This window comes from Hylaeus volcanicus, chromosome 1 (assembly GCF_026283585.1).
Source record: "Hylaeus volcanicus isolate JK05 chromosome 1, UHH_iyHylVolc1.0_haploid, whole genome shotgun sequence".
Lineage (NCBI taxonomy): Eukaryota > Metazoa > Arthropoda > Insecta > Hymenoptera > Colletidae > Hylaeus > Hylaeus volcanicus.
This window is the reverse complement of record NC_071976.1, coordinates 24,441,525-24,449,710: the sequence shown is the minus strand read 5'-3', so window position 1 is coordinate 24,449,710 and position 8,186 is coordinate 24,441,525. Positions and strand designations below refer to the sequence as shown.

At 41.1% G+C, this 8,186-nt stretch overlaps 1 protein-coding gene across 5 annotated transcripts in view; it reads left to right on the top strand.

Annotated features, from left to right (window-relative positions):
- Positions 1–1,373: 1,373 nt before the first annotated feature.
- The window catches only part of LOC128884216 (glutamate receptor ionotropic, kainate 2), a 275,987-nt gene continuing 269,174 nt past the window's right edge, over positions 1,374–8,186 (top strand). For 4 of the 5 annotated variants that reach the window (XM_054137435.1, XM_054137474.1, XM_054137461.1 and 1 more), the window contains exon 1: positions 1,375–1,870. The gene's annotated coding sequence lies outside the window, so the exon portion shown is untranslated. Of the gene's footprint in view, positions 1,871–8,186 lie in introns of all 5 variants that reach the window. The other variant, XM_054137446.1, reaches the window with a different exon arrangement.

Here is an 8,186-nt window from a genome sequence, read left to right as displayed (position 1 = left end):
CGCTTCCCCCTGCAAAACTTTCGACACCTAGCCGAGAGACAATATTCCAGCGGCGATCGCGAGGGAACGACCCCGCGAGTCGCGATGAGAACGTTCCGAAGCGAGCTTCGATTAAGATTCAGACGTCGATCCGCTGGAGCAGTTTCGCGGCCAGCGGGGAGAGCTAAGGACTGCTGAAACTGGATCCCACCCAGAATTAATGTAATCCCGCCCTTTCTTGCACCTCTCTTGGCAGCAATTTTCAAGAGGACGCCTCTGATCGCTACGGTGTTGTTTCGGCGTGTCTCGAAGTCGTGATCACGATCTGTTTCTTGCGCAGCACGCGTCGAGAAGAAATCTTGTAAAAGAGTGTCGCGAAGCTGCTGCGGGTGTTCTTTCTCGTGTCACCCCCTGAGGGACACCTCCTGTCCTTTGACTCGTCGCAACGGAACGGAACAATCCTTAGTTGCGAGTAATAGCGAGCTAATCGTCCGCGAAATAGTAGTTATAAAACTTGAACTCGAACTTTCTTTGTAAATAAACATAATTCATTGTCTGTTACTTTATTTTCGTAAAGAAAAATTGATTTCTTAACGAGTTATAGCACTTACAGCTTCGAGCAGCGATATATCGCTCCTTGATACTCGAAGGGTTAAATCGGAATTTTCAGATTTGACCTAAATGAGTTTACGCGTGTCTAATAGCAACAACACCCAATAATTTTGCTCTATATTGGCGCAGGACTGTATCCAAATCTCCAAGGTCCATATCAGGAAATTTTACCTAAATCGAAGTTACAATACGAATTAAACCTATGAAATTTTGTATTTTAATTTTGTATTACTGACGAACACGCGTCTCGGCGTGCGTCGCGTCGCCAGCGAAGAGGCTGAGCGTGTCGCGTCGCGTCGTCTCGAGGCTGAAACGAGCGACGATTAAAATTCTCCAGTCGATCCTACGAGGGCAGGGGTGAGGTTGGAAGCGTCTCGATGGTCACCAGGGAACGAGGAGTCATTGAAACGGGCATTGGGATGCCGACAGGTTGACTCTTTTCACCGACAAATCGTTCGGTGTCGTGCGAGACCGATTCGTAGCCTCCGCACTCGGCCGAAGCAAATGGAACGCACCAGAGGGCCTTTCCCGTAGGATCGATATGGTAGTGGGGAGTCGACGAGAGGCGGGAGAGAGAGGCTGAGAACAGGCCAGAGGGAGGGACAGCGATGGAAAACGGGAACGACGACGGAAGAGGGCCGAAAGTGGGAAAGAACGATCGAGAGGAACGAGGATGGACAGCGGTGTGAAACGAGAGGAAAAGAGGATCAGGTCGTGAGGGAATATTGGTGCAGAATCGGAGGAGACGAGGGGGCGAGAGAGAGCTCTGGCTAGCGGTTCCTACGTCGCGCCATCGTTGCTACCAGCGGCGTCGGCGTCGGCGTCGGCGTCGTCGTACCCGTCCTCGTTGCCGGCGAAAGCGGCACCAGACCGAACACGCAGCTGCCAAAGGCAGACTCTGCCGCTCGGTCCAGTTTGCCTTCCGCTCCCGTTTGGCATAGTACGGGGCGTCGCGTTTCCATGCTTCACGCAACCTGACCGACGAACCACCTAATCGTCGACGATCGTGTCGTTGTCGTATTTTTTTTTTCGCGAATCGCGTTTTGGATACATGGATACCACTCGGGACTGTCTCGTTCGGGTGACCGTATCGCGTTGGTGGTTAATCGTGTGAAAGATACTCCAAGGTTCGGTGACAGTTCCTACTGCCCTCGAGGGAGGCATCCGGAGGAGTTCCGGACCAAGTTTTCACGAAAGAACATCCTCGAAGCACGGGAAGACTAGGTTAATCCGTGAGACTCGGCACGTCAGTGGTTCCTGATCAACGTGATCCAGAAAGGTAGAGAATCGCTCGATCTTGAAACCGCGATTCACGGGTTCGGCGTGTTGTGATCTTCGTCCGGAAGGATCTCTGTCTCGTGGTGACGTGATCCTCTGTATGATGAATGTTTTTCGCCGTATTCTTTTCACGCTGGTGCCTCGAACGCGCGAGGATTCGAAGAGCCGGAAACACGTTGATGGATTAGACTTCCCTTTTGCACGCGTCGAGGTCGCGAATTCGTTGAACGATCTCAGAATTGTGAGGATTTTATATGTGTCTATGATAATATTTTATGGAAAGGCTTCGTTTCGATAGATTTCGAAGGGTGCTCGAAGTTTTTGGAAGGCAGCGTGTGGGTGACAGTAATGTTTCGATTACTACGGTATCGAATTTTACAACGTGCTATTGAAATAGAAATAGCGTGGTATTGAAATCCAATGACTACGCGAAAGTGTAGCTTCCATGGAAGCTTTTATTGAAATTTACAAGCATAGTTGGAGTGAGGTGACATTATGTAGTCGTATGAAGCACAAGGGTGCAGCAGCCAACGTGTTTGTCAGCTTAAAGAGTATTTAAAGTGAGAGTAGCTCACAGTTAAAGTTTTATGACACCAGATTAATCAATTAATTAATTAAACCAAATTAATCAATTTTTTTTAGAAACTATAAGGTTGTCAAGTATGTACTTAATTATAGTATTTTTCTCTTATTTTTTAAAGAGAGCTGGGTGAAGGATCCTCCTGAATAAAGGATAATTGAGTTTATTACTAAAACAATGAAAGAACATAAATGCCCACAGACAAATCATTTCATAAAATCGATTGGTCAAACGTGTTAACAAAAACTCTACATTTGTCAATTTCCTTGATTCGAAACTGTATAAAACAATCGCTGTACAGTTTTCCGAGAAAATTGTATGATATTCTTGAAGTGTTTTTTATGGACCATCTATTAGCCATCCAGATTCACCCTTTCACTCTTTAATTCGTATGTTAACTAACCGATGATTATATACATAAAAATGGAATAATTTCTTCTTTAAACGACACAATGTTTTTGTGACGAAATTTCATGTTGCAAAGTGGCGAGTGTCAGTTACAAACAAACCTGATTAATTCTCGACAAGAAACAACAAAGACGTCGAAGCACAGAGCTACCTAATCGATTACTTCGCGATTCGCCCCTAAATCACAGCAAAAAAGCCAGGCATCGGAGAGATAACCTTTCAACGTGTTTTGTTAGGCGACTTTCGCATGCGACGTGCCAAAGAAAGCTGTCAGCAGCAAGCATTTATATTCCTCTAAGTAAACTCGGTCGCAACGAGAATGATGGATGACGTAAACCTATTAATCGCGCATCGATACACCGCCGCGACACCGTCGACAATCCAAACTGTCCGTGTAACCCATTTGACTCGTTTTAATGGCCAAAAGGAAATCAGAGATCGTTGTACTGGGAATCGACGTCTTCCTGGCGGCTCCCCGATGCGCCGCTATGAATAAATCACGTGAAGCATACCCCGATGGTCGAAATCCATTAGTCGTCGCGTAAAAACTAGCGGAAGCGGAAAGAGATAGGGTGTATTATCCATTCTGGAGCAACGACTCCAGACTGGATGGCAAAAACTGCGCTTTAGAAACGAAGATCATAGCTGCAGCTAGGTACGTGCTTGAATAGACGTGTACTTGTTGATTGCCGTGGAAATCTCAGTGGACAAATTTCGGATTTATGATTTTGGGAATATTCAATCTTAAAATGATGGATATTTAACAAATATATACTTCTTTCACGATAATGAGAAGAATTCTAGGATCTGTGTTTGCGAATGTCGTTCCGTTTCGAATAAAGTAGCTGAGCATCATGTTTCATCAAGAAGTAATCTTGTCATTAGAAGGAATAGACAGACAAATTTTAGATTCATACCTACAGGGATATTAACTCTCTATGTGACGAATTTTTGTCTACAGAAACATTTGCAAGACATTTACCTTGATAAATTCAGATTGATAGTGTAGCTAACCGTCGTTAATATAGTTATTGATTATTAGAGACATTCTATAATTAAGACGTATACGTCCTCTTGTGAAAAAACTGAAATTATTTGATTCAATGTAGATATATCAGAATGAAATCTGAAAGTTACACGGTCCCATAGACAGTTAACATTTGAACACGTCAAAAATAAATCGAATAAACGAAAAACAATGAAATTAATAGAAAATGAATCAAATAGCGACGACTTACAGTAATTTAATCAACGAGCCATTCGTACAATGAGTTTATGCAAGTATAATTGCGCGATAGTGGTACACGCTTAAGAAAGAGGAGATAAATTTGCCAAATGAATTGTATTATCCATTCTGGAGCAAACCTTCAGTCTGGACGGTAAAATCCGCGATTTAGGAGCGAACTTCCGCGTATCTGCGTTTCTCGGCGCACAGATGCACATATAGTATACGTAGACCGCTCGCCACAGCTGGCTTTACCGTTTTACAGGACCGTTTTGCATTCCAATGAATATTAATCGAATGCAATTATTAAACGCAAATTGGAACTCAAACAACTGCCGTTTCTGAGTCCCGCTGCTTCCATCCTCGTAGCTTTCGCGGAATTGCCAGACTGCCAGGCCTCCCTTGGTTCGCTCACGCACATTTCCGTTCGCAAACCCGCTTTGGATATACCGTGAGATCTGCCCAGAGTATTCTGGAACGTAGGCATCATCGGGATTTTCTAGATCCTTGCACTCGAGGGGGCGACACTCGGTCGCCACTGGGTTTTAAGCGACGACCCGAGTGACGATCGAGAGGAGACGGTCCTGGTTTATGCTAGACTTCGTTTTAAAGAGCTCCTTTTTTTTTAATAATAATATACACCTGCGTAATTGTAGCAGACAATTGAACATCATTTTCCATGTTTAATTTACTGTCATTTGAAATTAAAATATTGGATATGATTCATACCAAATGTGTTTTATTAAAAAATATAATTCTTTTTTAATACTACAATACACCTGTGTATCGTGGTAAATAATTGAACATTATCCACCACGGTTGATTTACTTTTATTTGAGATAAATGAATTGGATATATTTCATACCACCTACGTTTTATTAATAAAAAAAATTCTTTGTTAATATGTGTATCGTGGCAAACAATTGAACATTATCCTCCACGTTTGATTTATTCTTATTTGTGATAAATGAAATGGATATATTTCATATCACATATGTTTTATTAACGAAATTCTTTTTTAATAATACAATACACATCTGTATCGTAGTAAACAATTGAATATTATCCTCCACGTTTGATTAACTTTTATTTAAAATAAAAGAATTGAGTATATTGCATACCACGTACGTTTTATTAAGAAACAAAATTTTTAAGATTCTTTTATAAACCCCTTCGTAATACATGACACTGATTTATTAAAATTAATAGTATCGGTATCTCCAAATCTCAAATATTGTTTTCGATACTGGTTGCACGCGTGATTACAAGCTATAATAACGTTTGTCACATTTCTAGGCCTCCAGGTTATCTTTTTATCTACGACCCCAGATCAATTTTTCCTAGCTGAAAAATTCGAGTGAGTTTCGTTGATCTAAAAATCTATTTTTATACTGTAAACAGTTCTTTGAATGCGGAGGTGTAAAAGGCCATCATGAAGATAAACAGGTACTAAGGAAAATTGTAATCGTTAACGATAAGCTCATCCCCGCGCCTAAAAGGAATGTTTTTGAGCTCACGCTTATTAAAATTTTGTCGTCCCTTTTAGCGAGCCGTGAATGCAGCGGAACGCGCCTTAAATGCTTCTTTCTATCGTCCTGTACACGAATTACAAAGTTTGTCAGATAGAGTTACTCATAATTACTTTAACGCGCCTGTCGATAACATGGAGACGGACGTTAAGGTATTAAAAGTATCAGGTTCTGTTTTCAGTTTATCGAACATCAGTTTCCACTCTCGACTTTATTTAATACTCTAAGAATACCAATAAATTATTGGCACCTGTCGACTCCTCTCGAGGGGACATCCCAAAGCCAGTAATTTATTTTAAGGCGGTAGTAGGCCAAGATTTTCTCCATATCATCAGATGGTAATTGCAATAACTATTTTAAAACAAGGATCCACCTGAAAAATTTGAATAGCGATTAAATCTATAATAAAATCTATGTTTCAAAGATTAAACGAAAGCATTTACGTTGAGTAATTACAGTATAAAACTTTTCAGTTATATGCTGGGTGTTAGTGTTGTACACATTTTTATTTTACTCCCGACCCGTACCGAAAATAGCCATTTCCGAGAATTGTCCTTTCCCCAAACACGTTTCGAACGAATAGCGTAACAACAGCGTTCGCCGTCACACGAAAACGTTTCGTCATTAAAGCCGCGACAATCTACCGTTCTGGGTGTATCGCGGGAATCGAGGAGCGCTTGGTCGATGCTCGAATCGAACGGTACTGACTATCAATTTCGCAGCTAGCGCGAAGGGAACCGCAACAATTTCGAGAACACTGTACCGTGCGGATCAAACGAAATTCTGAATAGTCGCCAATAAATTTCGCGCGTTGTCGCCGTGTTTGGTAGTTTCGGCTGATTTTGCCGAACCCGTTGGTCGCCGCCTTGTCGAGCAGCTTCTCGTCTAAATTGAAATTTGCGTGTACGTGGTCGGCGAAAAAGGTTGGATCGTTATTGCAGAAACGTGGCAAACTTTAGCTGTTGCGAATTCTAAACAATCATCCGCGTATCAAATATTGTACATCGAATATCATCGATGGTTCATAGATGAAAATTATTTTTCTATGTTCTGTGATTTTCGAACGAGTTTTTCGTTTAAAGCACAAAATCGTTTGTTTCAATTTCTTTATTAGAAATGCTCCAAGGATAAGAGCTCGTTCCTCTGAAAAATAGGAAACACTAGCTTCTCGGGGTGGTAGATTTATGCGAAGAGATATTAATTAATTCCAGTAATGAAAGGCTTTCATTATAGTAAGTAAGACATCAATTACAGTAATTAAAGGCTACCTGGTGGATCACAGAATGTTATGAGCAATTTCTCAAGAAAGATGAAATTTATGGTAGGTGGAGCAACGAGTTGCAATTTAAAAGTTTGCCTTCAATCGTAGGGGATGTGTTAAGGAAAGCTTTAGAAAATAGGTTCAGTTTCTTTAAGGATGAATAATTACTTAGAATATTTGATGAAATGTTTGACAAAGCAGAAAATCTGAAGACTCTTGTTGAGAGTTAAATGCCTAAGGGAAGGATCCTAACACTTACCCCCTGTTGAATTGAACGACAGCCAGAGAGTAAAAGTATGAATGGCAACGCGAGTGTGTCACTGGGCCGCAATCGTCCGCGGTGAGAACCTCGCCCAATTCCGACAATTGAAGGTGCGCATGAGTGAAATTAGTATTCCATCGCGGTATTTAATTCAACGACCTCCGTACATGAGGCCACTCCCATGAATGGCGTGACGGCGGAAGAGACGCGGCCCGCTGTCCACGCTTGGCTGTTTGTTTCATGTCGCTCGCCATAGGGTAAACGTTCTAGTAATCGACAACGGCACAGTGATCGACGCTTCCCGCACTTTGGTTAACCTATCAGCCGGTTGGAATAAAATATAGACGATTCGAATGGCTCTTTAGAAGTGCAGACATAAATGAATTCGAAGCAACTCAAGCTCTAATTGTGGCGCATTTTATTATTATTTTGAAATTATTAAGCCATTATTTACACTCTCTAGAAGATATACAATTTGTATATAAAAAAGCATATACATAGATATACACACTGTCATTCACATGTTTCACTCATATAATTCTTATAACTTTTAACATCCACACAAATAATGCACTGCTGCTATAGAGAATAGTCTCGATTATATTTCATTATTATTTTGAAATTCTTATGCCATTATTTATACTCCTTAGAAAGTATACAATTTATATATTGAAAATCGTATACATAGATTACACTGTAATTCACATGTTTCGCTTATATAATTTTTATAACTTTTAACATCTACACAAAAAATGCACTGTTGCAACAGAAAATAGTCTGAATTAAAATTGATTTGTTTCTTCAATATATACTCATATTCTAATTACTTCAACGTGTGCCAAGATTCTTTCACTTCCACATTCGACATCCTTCGCATGTAATTTCGCGTATTATTCTGCATCGGCAAGAAAGACCGACATAATCAGGTCGAAAGCGTTACGGTAAACTCCACGCTTGGGAGGATCGCGAACGACTTCAGCTTTTGTTTCAAACAAGCATGCAAACCCCGCACGATTATTATTAAGCTCCAGGGTAAGTGTCACTGTTCCGAA